The sequence below is a fragment of the Lynx rufus genome, unplaced genomic scaffold (assembly GCF_022079265.1).
Source record: "Lynx rufus isolate CCGP_SWC_20201006 ecotype Redwood Valley unplaced genomic scaffold, mLynRuf1.p SCAF_10, whole genome shotgun sequence".
In the NCBI taxonomy this organism is placed as follows: Eukaryota; Metazoa; Chordata; class Mammalia; order Carnivora; family Felidae; genus Lynx; species Lynx rufus.
This window is the reverse complement of record NW_025814824.1, coordinates 19,504,696-19,519,619: the sequence shown is the minus strand read 5'-3', so window position 1 is coordinate 19,519,619 and position 14,924 is coordinate 19,504,696. Positions and strand designations below refer to the sequence as shown.

General features: G+C 44.0%; 1 protein-coding gene across 4 annotated transcripts in view; it reads left to right on the top strand.

Moving 5' to 3' along the window:
* LOC124528694 (guanine nucleotide-binding protein G(q) subunit alpha) overlaps positions 1 to 14,924 on the top strand; it is a 315,654-nt gene that overhangs the window by 29,963 nt on the left and 270,767 nt on the right. The window contains exons 1-2 of one of the 4 annotated variants that reach the window (XM_047102468.1): positions 9,610 to 9,646; positions 10,241 to 10,311. The exons of 2 other annotated variants lie outside the window; for them this stretch is intronic. The gene's annotated coding sequence lies outside the window, so the exon portion shown is untranslated. Of the gene's footprint in view, positions 1 to 9,609; positions 9,647 to 10,062; positions 10,312 to 14,924 lie in introns of those variants that run through there. One more of the 4 variants, XM_047102462.1, reaches the window with a different exon arrangement.

The window sequence follows — 14,924 nt, the reverse complement described above, 5'->3', positions numbered from 1 at the left end:
ATTTCTTACAGCACAAAGTAATACTGACACTTTTATTTGAGAGTGGTTCAACGAACCTTAAGACTTTATGTGGTGTTTTCTTTTTGTTTGTCTATGTTGATGTAGCGGAGGGTGATTTCTAAGTAACTATGTAATCAGAGAATCTGAAGACATTTCCATAAAGGTAGTGGTGTGTGTGTGTGTGTGTGTGTGTGTGTGTGTGTGTGTGATAACTAGATTCAAATCCAGTGCTCCAGGCACTTGTGACAGGGAACTGGTTACAGTGACGGTCCAGATGTGGAAAGTAAAGGGAATGAGGAGAACAGGGATACTGTTGCCACTTTTTTCTTGGATAGGAACCAGAGTATAGGTTTGCTGAGAATCACTAAGTGATACTCGGCGTCAGGCACTGGTTTAGGCAGTTGGTGTTGGGGGTATTTCATAGAAACCAGATCTTCACTTCAAATCCGTTTTGAAAGCAGATATGGTGTAAATCATTTTAAAAACGCTGCAGTCAAAAAAGGCAGCTTGAGCCACGCCGGTGCCGTTTTTCTTCATTTGGCGGCTGGTCCTGCGAGGGAACTGTGAGTGTGTTCTCGTTATCAGTTAGTGGGAACGCCTGAGGCGGCCTTCAACAGGAAGCCGAGTGGCTTGACCCTGCCCTTCCTGCTTAGTAAGTGGCCACTAGCTCTGCTTACACGGGCCTTGGAGGGAGGGCTGGGTGTTCCGGCTGCTGGCTGCGTGTGTGTGTGTGTGTGTGTGCGTGTGTGTGTCCAGTGTCCGTGTATATGAGCGAGAGAGGGAGACGCAGAGAGATGGACCGTTGGATCCAGTAGGCCGTGGTGAATGCCTTCAGTTAAGGCAATGGTGCACGTCTTCCCCGCAGCTGCTTCCTGGGCACAAGTCCCTGCTGTGGCGCATCCTCTTCCTAAGGAAGTCACTGACCATATTGACTCGTAGTACAGGGACAGTTTGACCGGAGCCTCTTTCAACTCCCCTTTTGAGAGCTCAGCCCTTGGGGAGGAGATGCGGGGACGCCCGGGGACCGCCCCTGCGTGCAGGGCGCCCGGCACAAATGGCGCGGCGCGCCTGCAGCGGGAATCTGGGGCCCGGGTGAGGACGTGGGCCGGCCGCAGCCTGCCTTGCACCCTTCTCAGTGAGCTCGTGCATCTCTCCTGCCTGAGACCTTCACACCGGGAACCAGGCTGGCGCGGCTCTTGACCACAAGGCGGGGAGGTGGGGGGTTGGGGGGAGGTCTGTTACCTGGTGAGAGGAGGCCAGCCAGGCCTGGGGGGGACCAAGCACGGGGAGGGGGGTGCGAAGGCAAGGGGTGGCCCAGAGACAGATCTGTGCAGCAGGAAACTGGAGCTGGAGGAGCCCTCAGGAGTCTCTGGAGATGAGAGAGGCCGAAGTGGGCATCTCAGCTGAAAGTGGGAGGGGAGCCCACACCCTTTCAGGTGGCGTTTTAAGGAAGAGAGTAACTGCAAAATCCGGGGCCCTGGTGGGGGAACCCAGACGGGTTCCCTCCATGTGACTCTTAGCTGGTGGCATGAAAGCTCACAAACCATCTGTTAGGATGGACGGAGCCCGGTGGCTACAGGTGTGGGCACCAGCATCACCTGGCCAGGACTCGAATCCTGACTCTGGGTACTTGTTGTCTGCATGATAAAGGGCAAAAGTCACTTTATCTTTCCAAAGCTCTCACTGGGCTGTCTGTGAAATGGGGGATAATCACAGTGATTGTTGTCAAGAGTAAATGAGAGAATATGTGTTAAATATTTTGTATGGAGCCCAGTGGTAGTAAATAAATACTCACTAAAAGTTAGCTGGTGTCATTGTTGGATGTGTGTCTGACTTATGTCGGTGGAAGGAAAGAACATTAATGATTGTAAAAAGGACACATCTTATTTCTTATTTAATGAGATCAGAACAAAGCATATCCTTCAGACTGGATTCTTTTTGTGAAATAAAGGGTTACAAAATTAAGTTTTATGCAAAGGAAAGGCATCTTAAAATCTGTTATTTTAGGGGCGCCTGGGTGGCTCAGTCGGTTGAGCGTCTCGGCTCAGGTCATGATCTCACGGTTTGTTAGTTCGAGCCCCGTATCGGGCTCTGTGCTGACAGCTCAGAGCCTGGAGCCTGCTTCAGATTCTGTGTCTCGCTCTCTCTCTCACTGTCCCTCCCCTGCTTATGCTCTGTCTCAAAAATAAGTAAAACATTGAAAAAAATTTTTTTAAAATCTGTTATTTTATTATTTTTATTTGTTAAGTGATCTCTACACCCAACGTGGGGCTTGAACCCATGACTCTGAGATCAAGAGTCGCATGGGCTACCAACTGAGCCAGCTAGGCACTCCTTAAAATTTTGATTTAAAAAAAAAAATTTAATGTTTATTTTTCAGAGAGGGAGAGAGAGAGAGAGAGAGAGAGAGAGAGATACAAAGACAGGGGACGAGTGGGGGGGGCCACAGAGAGCAGGCTCTGAAACAGGCTCTAGGCTCTGAGCTGTCAGCACAGAGCCCGACATGGGGTTTGAACCCACAAACTGCGAGATCATGACCTCAGCCAGAGTCAGACACGTAACTCACTGAGCCACTCAGGTGTCCCTGATTTATTTTTTTTTTGACTGCTGTCTATGTCTGGGTACAAAGGATTTCAGTGACAATGTTTATGCCTGTTGTCATGTTTGCAGTGAAAACCGGTACATTTTTCCATTATCAAAAAATAGAATAAAATAAAGCCCCAAACCAACATAAGTTCAGGTTAATTCAAGAAACGTTGGTGGGAATTGGTCCTGGGAACAGCAGAGTATTTTTTAGTACGTGTTGAAGAGCTCTTGTGTCCTGACCCTGCCCGGGTCCTTACTGCACTCCTCCAAAGGGTGCCGTTTTATGTGGCATTGTGACCGTGTGCCTGTGAACAGGGAAATGTTTAGATAGGGTGATGCTTCCTTTATAAATAAGGAATTCTTTAGTCTACCTTCTGTCTGCAAAGAGTACTCACATAGATTCCTTAGTTTTTTACTCCTAAGGAATTAAATTTATCAAACCACATATTTTACAAATGAAGACAAATTCTTGTCATCTTATGAAACCAAAGTCTAATGAAAATCAAGAAATGAAGATTCCGGGGGCACCTGATGACTCAGTCGGTTAAGCGACCGACTCTTGCTTTCAGCTCGGGTCATGATCTCTTGGTTCATGAGTTAGAGCCCCGCATGGGGTTGTGCACTGACAGTGCAATGAAAGCTTGGGATCTCTCTCTCCCTTTCTCTCTCTCTGCCCCTCCCCTGCTTGCTCTCTCTGTCTCTCTCAAAATAAATAAATAAACTTAAAAAATTAAAAAGAAAAAGAAATGAAGATTCTGTATGGCTTGACAAGTTTCAGTCTTCATACAGAAGGTTGTGTCAATGATACCGTTAAAGCTTCTACTCTCCGACTTTAACTTTAGACCCTGAACCTTCCCCCACCTCCATTTCCCACCTCAGTTGTGCTCTCCCTGGTCACAGTAATATTGCTTTGAATGATGAAAGTGAGGAGAAGAAGAATAACACAGTGGTTAAGAGCGTGGCCTGTGGAGCCTGAGAACCAGAGTTTGCATCTGGATCTGCCACTTGATAGGTGGACCGTCTTGGAGAGGCTACACGTCTTCTCGATCTCACGTCCTACGTGTATTTCAGCTGTGAATGGGGTGTTAATAGTACTTTCTCATCTGTACTACCTTTGCTGTGAGGATTAAGTCATGAGTTTGCAAGTGTAGGGTACTTAAATTTGTCACATGGCAAAGCACTATGTATCCATTAACTTTAATTTTAGAGCATTGTGATAGAGTCCTATGAGCTGCTGTGGCAAACATGCCTCATATCAGTGACTTAATTTAGTAGAAGATTGTTTCTCATTATTTGAAGTCTAACATGAGGTTGTTTTTTTGTTTTTGTTTTTGTTTTTTTTTTTGGACTGGTGGGGACCTATCAAACCAGGTGGCACTTGTTCTTAATAAAAATATTCACATGTCAGAATACCTACCCTAAAAGAGGAGATCTTTCAGCTGAACCCAGCGTTAGTCATATATGGTCTGTGTTCAGACCCAGCCCCAAGAAGCTGCTGATAAGCTGATAAAGATATGCCATGGGACTACTTTGGGTTTTTCAGGTCAGAGTTTTTAAAAAGTCCCGCAGGAGGGAAGTTGATGATTTGGAAAGGGGCAGGGGGTAAAAGTAAGCTGAAACATAGGAAAGCAAAGAAGCAGTTCAGTCTAGATGAAAGAAAATTGTGGCCCATGTTGAGGGCAGGGAGGAAGGGGACTTTGGGTTTGGAATGTTGTTAGTGATTGAGATGTGTTGTAAGCGGGTCTGGAAGCAGAAGCTTCTCACAGTGAAATCAGTACGGTTGCACATCACCAAATAGGTGAATCTGAAGTGATAGCAGCCCATTAGGAAGGGTGGATGAAATGTCCCACACAATTCTGAAGGGATAGTAACAGATTCATAGACATCTCATCGTAAAGAGAAAGCAAGCGGAGTAATAAGGCTGATTGAGTCATTAGAGAGTATTAATGTGTTTCTGGCATCCAGAAATAACTACAGATATGCCTTGTCTACAACAAACTTCGTGTATTTGAAGTAACAGGACTTCGCTAGGGAAAATTAAAATATTTCCTCACTTCCTAAGGATGTTCCCCTAGTCTTTGTTTTCAGACCTCACTAGCTTAAAGTATGATTTTATGAACTACCTTGAATTTGACATAAATCATTGCAAAATGATACTTTACAGCTAAACTAGTCTTGAAATATTTTTTCCCGTTGACAATATTTCAAGTAATACTATGAAAGTGAATACTTTATAATAAATTATAAATTTATCTGGACTTTTCCTCATTAGGTCAATACATACATAAATCAAGAGTGTTGATATTCCTTTGTTATTTGCTTAGTTTTGCTTATAGCGAAGACAAATCTGGAATATCTGATATAGTCTACTTATATATCAGCCGTTAGATAGATTTTCTGACAACTAATTTAAAAAATTGGGTATCAAAGCATATTTCTCCATGAGAAGGCAAACCATAAATTTTGTGGTTTAGACTTGTAGGGCATATTTAGAGCTAAATTAAGTTGACTTGCATTGAATTTAAGAGCTTCTAATGCAAATGAAGTCACCATGCATTTTATATGAGGTTGCCATTAAGATAGTCAGATATTCAAACTAACAGTATTGGAATGTGCTTTATAGATTAGGGATGTTTTAATATTATAGTAGGGAAATAATAAAAATTAATTCCACCTAAAATCTACCTCTTCTCTCTTTTGTTTCAGATCTCCTAGCTTTTGAAAAGTTATAGAAACAAAATAAATTGTTTCCATACCTTCTGTTGGGGTTACATGGATTAAGAATTTTCCATCTTAGGGGTGCCTGGGTGGCTCGGTCGGTTGAGCGTCCGACTTCGGCTCAGGTCATGTCTCACGGTCTGTGAGTTCGAGCCCCGCGTCGGGCCCTGTGCCGACGGCTCGGAGCCTGGAGCCTGCTTCGGATTCTGTGTCTCCCTCTCTCTCTGCCCCTCCCCCACTTGTGCTCTGTCACTCTCTGTCTCTCAAAAATAAATAAATGTAAAAAAAAAATTAAAAAAAAAGAATTTTCCATCTTCATTTTTTAGGAATTGTTCTTCTACTTCTGGGCCTTTTGCCAGATCATTGTCCTCTGTCACTCAAAAGTCCAAGAGGCTTAAAAAAAAATCACAAAATGTATTTCCGTGTTTCTAATTCTTTGTTTTCAGAATAAAACTCAGTCCTACAAAGCAAGATACATAGCATTTGGTGACCTTAGTCCTCCCAGTCAATCATTGGCTCAGGTGTGTGTGACGTAAATGCCAGAAGCCCAATGGGAAACATTCACGTTCTCGTGGAAATGAAAGCAATTGACTTGTCAGTTTTAAGTGTTTCTTGCATGGTTCAACTTTGCAGAGGACAGTGGCAGGAAAAAAATGAAGAGAGGCAAACCAAGAGGGAGTGGAATTCTGGAAGGAGCTAAGAAGGTAATGGGTAGGATGGAGAAGACAAGAGGATGGAGTGTTGAAAAGTTGATTCTCCCAGCAGTTCCGTCTTGTGCTGCTTGTTGCCCTGCTGGTCCCCATCAAGGACTGTACTATTATTACAACATGTCTGACTTGAGACCTTTGCTGGCGTCTGAGGCTGTTTCCATTCCACAGTGGTTTCCTACCTTGAATATATTCTTTCTGCTATGGTGAGAAATAGCACCGACAGAAAAAGGGTAAAACGGAAGCGTGTATCTCCTGAAGTGATCGATTTACCGTGGTGAGCCTCCTAAGTCACCAGAGCGTCCCAGCACCATTGACAAGCACCTGCTTTACCGCGAAGGGTTCTCCGACTGAGCAAGGGCTATGCCAGCTGCAAGGGCTGAACAGCCATATGTCAACTATAAATGGCAAATATTCTCAAACGAGTGGAGGAGCAAAAAGTCTTTGTTTTACTTTGTGCAGACTCTATTGTGGAGATTGAAAGCAGTTTCTATCGCTTGGGTGTGTAAGTTGCCTTGAAATCCGAAATTAACAGGACTCTATCAAATACATGTCGAAGGAAATTCATTTGGCATTGAGATAACTGACTCCAGTAGAGATTGGCTTTTGTACATATAAAAAAAGGTCAACATGGAGGTATGTGAGGAATGCTTTCTTAGGTCATGTGTGTCTAAGAAAGCAAGCAAATAAACATCTTCTCTTTGTGTGCTGAAAGGCCGGAAGCACCGTCTGTTGGCATACCACAACTACTCTCAACTTCTGTGAGTCCATTTTTCAGGACCTCTGTCATCTAGAAAACTGGCTAGGCAAAGGTTTTGGATTCCAACTCCTTTTTATACTTAGACTGCTGGCTCCAAAGACAGAACTTGTGATAACGTTAGGTTTACACACGTGTGTGCTTGTCTGCATGTGCTCACAACCCCCCCGTGAGTTTCTTCAGATGCTCAGGGAAAAGTGTGGAAAGCCTGATGCCTTTGGGAAGGACTCAGGAAAAAAGCTCAAAAGAAACTCATTTTCCACAGAAATCCTATAAACCCGTGAGGCCCTGAATACCTCCAGAATAAAAGCACAACTCAGAGTTTGCAGGAAATCTTTCCAACCTTCTAGTTATCAAAATACCATGAACATATGTGGGCACAGAGTTTTCATTAGCTTTTGTAAATAACCAAACAGGAATACGTGTAAGTTTCATATAAATAGAGACATGGTTTAGGAAAAACTCAGACTTTACTCAAGTCATTTATGAGATTTAAAAAATGATTTTCAGAAGGGAATGTACATTACACTTAGGATAAAAAGAAGTGAGGGGGAAAAAGGGCATCTCTTTGTTTTTTTTTTTTGTACAAATGTGATGTCATGTATCAAAACATTTTCAGCAGTAGTACTGGATGAAAAGAAAATTAGTAGTAATGTATTAAAACAATGTTTTAGCAAGCTGTTGGTAGCAGAAACACCCGATTCTAATTGCCTTCAGCAAGGAGGAAATTAATTCTTTCACGTAACCAGTGGTCCAGAGGTAGAGAAGGCTCCAGATGTCCCAGTGCAGTGCTCTGGTTCTCAGTGGCTCCTGCTTCTGTGAGATTCTTTTTGCTTTACGCTCATAGCAGCACCAGCCACACTTTCCAACTCCTTATCCGGATGTAGCAAAAGCAGAGACAGAAAGGTCTCTTTCTTCTGGCGTTTTCCTTTTTGGGAGCGAGGCACACTTCCCCAGTGTCCCTCCAACACATAGCCACCACCAGTATCAATATTCAATCCTGTTTTGAGTCTGAGAGTCAGACCTGCCTCGGGGGTCGGCTCACTTGACGGGGAACCAGACCTTGGACATAGTGATCGTCTCATTCAGGATTCACACGTGAACTGAGAGCAAGGTCACCCACCATCCCTTGAAGTGTGTGACGGGACGGACACACTAGCTTTGCTAGCAAGGGTTAAGGGGGAGTGGGTGTTGAGTAGGCAACCAGAGGTATCTGGTACATGATGGAACATGATGGAAAAGACTGAATTCTTAAAAACACGATAAAATGTGTCTATCAAACGAAACCTTTGGTTTTCTAGGTTACTTTAAAAATTAATATTTTTGTAGGTAGTTATTTTTGTAAAGAGAAGATACGTTTTGCTAAAAAATAAGAATTTATCTTGAAAAATATCCTGAATAGAGCAATTACAGCATTTGGCACTGGGTTGGGGTTGAACATCATTTTATCTTTTTCACCAAGAGTGAGGGAGTTGGAAGTTTGTAGCTGAAACTCATCTTTGATCTGTTTGGGACAGCTGTTGGCTTCCTTGCTAAATCTCATGAAGTAATGTCCAGATGAAATACGAGTATTTAGACTTGAATCAGCTTTCAAAAAAGTCACTTGTATTGTACTTGAAAGAGGGTTTGGCAGTGAGATTAGTGAGAAAGATAATGTTGTATCTTCATAGAATCTTGCAATGTGTGGATTTTTGACAAAACTTTGGGGTCTCCCATCATTGTCACTAGAATGATAATGGCAACACCTCTCCCTTATTCATTACCTGCATGTTCTGCCAGGCCCCATGCCCAATGAGTGGTATGTTCATCCTTTTTTAAAAAAATGTTTCCTTATTTTGAGAGACAGAGAGAGAGAGGGAGAGAGAGAGCAGGGGAGGGGCAGAGAGAGAAGGAGAGAGAGAATTCCAAGCAGAGCACAGACCCCAACGTTGGGCTCGATCCCACGAACCCTGAGATCATGACCTGAGCTGAAATCAAGAGTTGGATGCTTAACTGACTGAGGTGCACCCCCCACTTTTTTTTTAATTAAAAAAATTTTTTTAATGTTTATTTTTGAGAGCGAGAGAGAGAGAGAGAGACAGAGTGCGAGCTGGGGAGGGGCATAGAGAGAGGGAGACACAGAATCTGAAGCAGGCTCCAGGCTCTGAGCTGTCAGCACAGAGCCTGACGCAGGGCTGGAATTTACGAACCGCGAGATCATGACCTGAGCCAAGTCTGATGCTTAACCGACCTAGCCGCCCAGGTGCCCCCATTTTTTTAAAGGAGGAAACCTACCTGGCCCATGCTCCCATCCTACAAGGGTGGCAGGTGGGCATGGAAACCAAGACTGTCCAGTCTTGACACCCGTGTTTCCAATATATCATCTTCCTTCAAAAGAAGAGACATGAATAAGGAGTGATTCTGGCCTCTGTTGGTGGAAAGGTGCTTAATCCAGTCCCTGGGCAGATGAATCACATGCTCCAGCATGCCTTTTGGTTGCAGTGTGGAACACAAGCTCTACTATTTGCAGTGTGGCAGGTGTTAAAGGAAGTTCCCTTTCCCTGTCTCCCTCCCTCCCAGTTAATTCTTCTCACTGCAGTTGGTTATCCTGTTCAAGCAAAATGCAGCTTTATTACTGCTCTGCTGAGAGCCATCTGGGGGCTTCCTATGGGAGTAGAAGCTAAACTTGTAGGGGATGTACTTGTCTACCTTCTCTGTCCCTGCCTCCCTCCCCTCCATTCCCTGACACTGTCACCTTTTACTCTTCTCTTTCTCCACCCTGCTCCTCGTTCCATCCCGCTTACTGTTCCTTGAACCCATCAGTGCTTCCTTTCCATTTTCAGGACTTCGCCTTTGAGGTATGTCCATCCCGGACTGCTCCCCCAGCAGAACCAGCCTGGTGCGTTCCCTGTTCATTTACGGGCCTGGTGTTTGTCTCCACCTACTAGAAGCTCCGTGAGAGGTTTTATCTGGTTTTGTGTATTGCTAGACCCCATGTGCCAGAATGGGACCCAACACGATGGCTTAGTAAATACTGTTGGCCAGATGATTGAGTGAGTGAGTCGTCCACAGACCACGGCCCTGGCTGTGGACCCCGAGGGAGTTTGACAGGAACACAGCATTGCTTACTTGGCAGACCTCCTAAATTTAGATGCCTCTGTCAGGTGAGGGATGTTCAGCCCTTCCCTATCACCTGGGGTGAATCACAGTTTTGTGGTTTTGTTCGGCATCTTATAGTCTGACATTCCTCAAAACGTGGAAGCTAGATGTAATTCTTAACTGTGAGAAAACTTTTCCAGTCTGGCTTCAAGCATTGCAGAAGTCTTGAAGGCAGTCACCCAGAAGCTTCCATGTGTCAATGACTGTGCAGACCCAGAGAAACACTCAAGATAATATTGACCCTTATGTAGTTTTTGCATGGTGCTGCTCGTAGATGATAAGCCCAGTGAAGGCAGAGCTTCATATCGAATTGATACTGTTTCTGCTCCCCCAGCAGCATGATGGCCAACCAAGAAGAGAAAACTAAGTCAGACTAACCAGCCACAAAGAACACGGGTAGAACAGGTGAGTCGCATTTCCAGACGAAAGATGCATAAGGCAATGGTAGTAACCAGCTTTGACAGATTGAACCTTCGCACCTTTGCACCCTGAGTAGCGTCTGTCGCTTAGACAATATTTCTGGGGTGCCTGGCCGGCTCGGTTCGTAGAGCGTGCAACTCTTGATCTTTGGGTTGTAAGTTCGAGCCCCATGTTGGGTTCTGTGGAGTTTACTTAAAAGAATAAATCAAATCTTAAAATTTCTTTGACCATGTGCCAGATACTGCGTTAAGAGCTAGGCATATAGTGATAGAAAACAGAGTATCCTCATGAATCTTGCAAGCAAGTAGGAGAAGCAGACATTTAACCAGGACACACGTAAATAAATGAAAACCCATGATCAAAACTCTGAGGAAAAAGAAAAAAAAATAGGCAGTGGGTGAGGGAGTCATGCTGGAACAGGCCAGGGTGGACCTCTTATAGAAACTCAAGGCATGACCTTTGAGTAGGTGTGAGAGTCCTGCTTTAAGGAGATTGTTTCGTGGCTTTCATTAGCAGTAGTCACAGGGAGCCTCGAAGGTCAAATCTGGATTTCTGTAAGAGGGTCCACAACATTGGGAAGTTTAATAAGATGCAGAGGTTCTAGAAAGAGAATGGCAGTTTATATCAGGCAAGCAGTGTTGCTTAGGGCAACAGGGTTCTGTTGCATGGAGTGTGTGTGTGTGTGCAAATAGCACGTGTGACCAGGATATTGAGGCAGCAGCTATGGGACGAGGGGAAGGAGTGGCGGTGGCTGTAATCCACACGGTGGAAGAATAAGCAAATACTGATGCAGGATTTAATGCAATGCTAGGAAATTCCAGGAGATAGCCACGGCAGTAGAGGTGGTTTATACTTTTTGGTCTCCGTGTTTCAAATCGTAAGGCTGTGTTAAGTCAGACTGTTAGAGGAAAACACAAAAATAGAAAAAAAAAAAAGTCTTCATGCTGTATCAACAAGATCAAAGTTGGTTTAAATTTGCATTGAATGATGGCGGTTTTTAAAAATTCGCTTGCGCTAATCTAGCAACACCCGGTTGCTTATAGTGTTTTTGCACTTAATCCCTTGTACCTGTTAATAGCATGTAATGAGTGGCATACAGCTCGTCTTTAGTCTGTGGAATATGGGTTCTGCAAAGATGACTGCTCACAATTAATTGCTTCAGCTTCTTCCATCGTCTCAAGTGATACGGGTTTCTATAGGAGGAAAACCGAACAAACCCAAACCTCCGCAGACTCTTTTGAAAACCATTTTAGAGCAACTGGTTTATGTCCACACCATAGAATTGCCATTTCTTTGCCATGATGTCCGGGTGTCAGGACCCGCAAATGGTAGCCGACTTGATGTCGAATTCTCCGCCTTCTCCCCTGAGCTCTCAGATGCCTGAATCCAGCCAGGCGTGAGGATCCTTCCATTATTGACTCAGAAGCTTGGTCCCTTTGTCGGCTTCCGTGGTCAGTCAGGCCGTTTTTCTCCCTGGCTCTGCTCAGGGTGTAGAAGGAAGCCCTGCATCATAGCCCCTGCATTCCTGAGATGCATCTGTTAAAACTGCAGTTCCCCCGAGAAGGCTGCCGCACGTAACACTCCAGGATCCGCATGGGGTTAGCGCTGCGGCTCAGTTCCTACAGGTCCTGGGGACGCCGTAATTATCATGACTTCATCCCACACATTTGAACGTTATTGTGATAAGTCTGTGATGGCAGAGAGCTTCAGAAGCTTAAACAAATCTACTTCAGGGCTCTAGCCTATACTTACAAATATTACCTAAAAGGTTACTCATAGCTAGCTTTTTTTTTTCTTCTTCAAATTTTGACCCAATTTCTTTTCAGAATAGACTGGCAATTTACCTGTCTGTTCTCCATGGGCCAACTTTTAGGGATGTGATGTTGTGTGAAGGGAGTTTTTTTCATGATGTTGAAAACAAGATATTTTAAGACAGTAAAGCATATTAATTTGTAGATTCCTTTTTTTAATGTTTATTTTTGAGAGAGAGAGAGAGAAAAAAAAATATGAGTGGGGGAGGGGCGGGGAGAGAGGGAGACACAGAATCCAAAGCAGACTCCAGGCTCTGAGCTGTCAGCACAGAGCCCGAGTCAGGGCTCGAACTCATGAACAGTGAGATCATGGCCTGAGCCAAAGTTGGAACCTTAACCGACTGAGCCACCCAGACTCCCCGGTAGAAGTGTTCTAAAGAAAATAAAAATGTAATGAATTTATCCTTTTCCGAATCTTATATGTTCCAAGGACTTGGCTAACGATTTCATCAGTAAGGCTCTCCATAACAGTTATACGGGTAATTGACCTGAGGTTCGACAACTTCCTGGCGGTGCCCTGCTTGGATACCTGATCACTTGTTGTTTTTCTATTTGCATTAAGGCAGTGACCAAGATGATTTTTGAGGGGAGGGAGATATTCCTTGGAGGACAGGATAAAAGGTTAGTCTTTACTATTTTTGGTATCCCCCCCCACTGCTGAGCACAGTGACCCATGTGCTGCGGATCCCAGTCAAGCCTGCTGTCGCCGACATTAAGTTCAGACTGTGACTTCCCAGGGAAGAATCTCCCTGACTAAGAGAGTGGGTCAGGGTGGAAGGTCCCTTGAGTCACCAAACTCTTCTGTTGATGATAGCAAAGCCAAGACCAGACGTGCCAGTGATGCTGATTTTACGTGCATCGGTCACTGACACATTTGCTGGGTTTCCATAAAATGCGAGAAAGTGATCACAGACCGACTGCTCATAAATCCGCCAAACCCCCTACAGGCAGAGGGCCTTGAGAGAAAGAAGCTAAGGGCACAGCTGCCAACTGAGGAGTGAGGCAAATAGCTCTTTGAAGAGGCCCACGGCCACACCATTCTCCCAGGGTCCCCTGGAGAAGTGAGGGGTGAGGCTGGCTGGCTGTGTGAGGAGACGTCTCCCAGCAGGCTGAGAACGGAAGGGTTGTGGACATGCCCGAGGCTACCCACAGAGGAATTTGGAAGTGAATAAATAGTCACACCTGCACATTCCCTTAGAAGATTTTTCACAGCTTGAATTGGCTACTAAAAGGTAGGCACTCCCCTTTTAAAGAACGTTTAAAAAAAACAAGGATGCAGTTGCTTTCTGTGAAAGTATGCTTGCTGTTGATGTTCAGCTCTCTATAAGCGTATATTAAGTAAATGTTACTACCATATGTGAGTATGGTAGTGAGTATGTGAGTATTCTATTAGCTGTTAAGTTAAATTAGCTGTTAAGTTAAAACCAAAATGCCTGTCCCTATGTAGAAGGTGTGGAAAGAAACACAGTTTCTTTGGGATTTGGTCCTTCAGTATGGCAGAGTGCAGAGTTGAAGTATTTGAAGAGTTCAGGCATTGGTATATTATGCAGGTACCAGTTGGAGACCCACATACGTCTTTTCTTTATGATGCTTCTCCAAAAAACGTTTCTCTTGTTAACGCTTAGATTTGGTTTTGGGATTTGGTGTTTTAGACCAAACACTGGATTTAGGTAAAGGATTCATTAATGAGAATGCATTTTTCACTACTGCCCAATGAATATTTGATGGCATTTTTGTTGCCTTGAAATGGTAAGATGCTGTAAATACCTCTGAACAAGCTTTTCAAGAAGTTCATATTACTTCTCAGAAAAGCTGACGTTCACCTAACCATGATAAGACAGGGCTGTAGTCTCCCTCCTCTTGGGTATATCGGTCTCTTATATTCAGCCAACTCCATGAAAAGGTGTAGAATTTCCCATGAGGTTTCAGGAGCCCATAATGTTATTACCATAATTGATCCGTCTTTAACCTACTCACTTCTTAAATAAGAAGATTCACTTTTTATTTTTTCTTTTTGCCAACACCTGCAGTCAGATGGTTCCCTGTTTTGTTTTGTTTTTTTTAATAGTGTGTGTCAGAAGTGGCTCCTTATAAAGACTAGGATCATTTCCTTTTCATAAAGCTTTCTGAGAATAGTGATACTGCTTTGCTAAAAATGTCTCTTCTGCAGAAGAAACTTTCCCTAAGCACTCAAACACGATGAGTGTGTGTGAAATGTGGCCAGTAACGGTAGCCATACTTGGCAAAGACGAGTGACAGGAGTGAACAGCAGGTTTGTGCGTTGTCGGCCTGGGAGGGTTTAGATGTGGCCCAGCCTCCAGGTGGGAACCTGAACCGCATCCCAAGAGACATGCCTACCTCAGGAGGCTAAACACAGAAACACTCTCCTCAAACCTAGCGAGTCAGTTAATTAACTGGATTTATAATTCCATAATTGAGACTCACTCTTATGGATGGTTAGGCAGTTAACTAGCCATATGGAAGTGATGTGGAATTCTAATCAAGGTGGAATTGAATAGCAGGGTAGAAACTCGGCAGGTCCGTGGCTTCTGTGCTGTGGGAAAAAGGGATCTGGACCAAGGATGAATACCTGGTTAATAAGGTCTTGAGAAGTGCCTGATAGCTTTTTCTTTAAGACTAGGGATGCAAGATAGAACTATGAAACACGAGAAAAATGAGATTTAAGTTGAGATTGGCAAAAGGGGTATTTTATTTTTATTTAAAAAAATGTTTATTTATTTATTTTGAGAGAGATGGAGAGAGTGCAAGTGGGAGAGGAGCAGACAG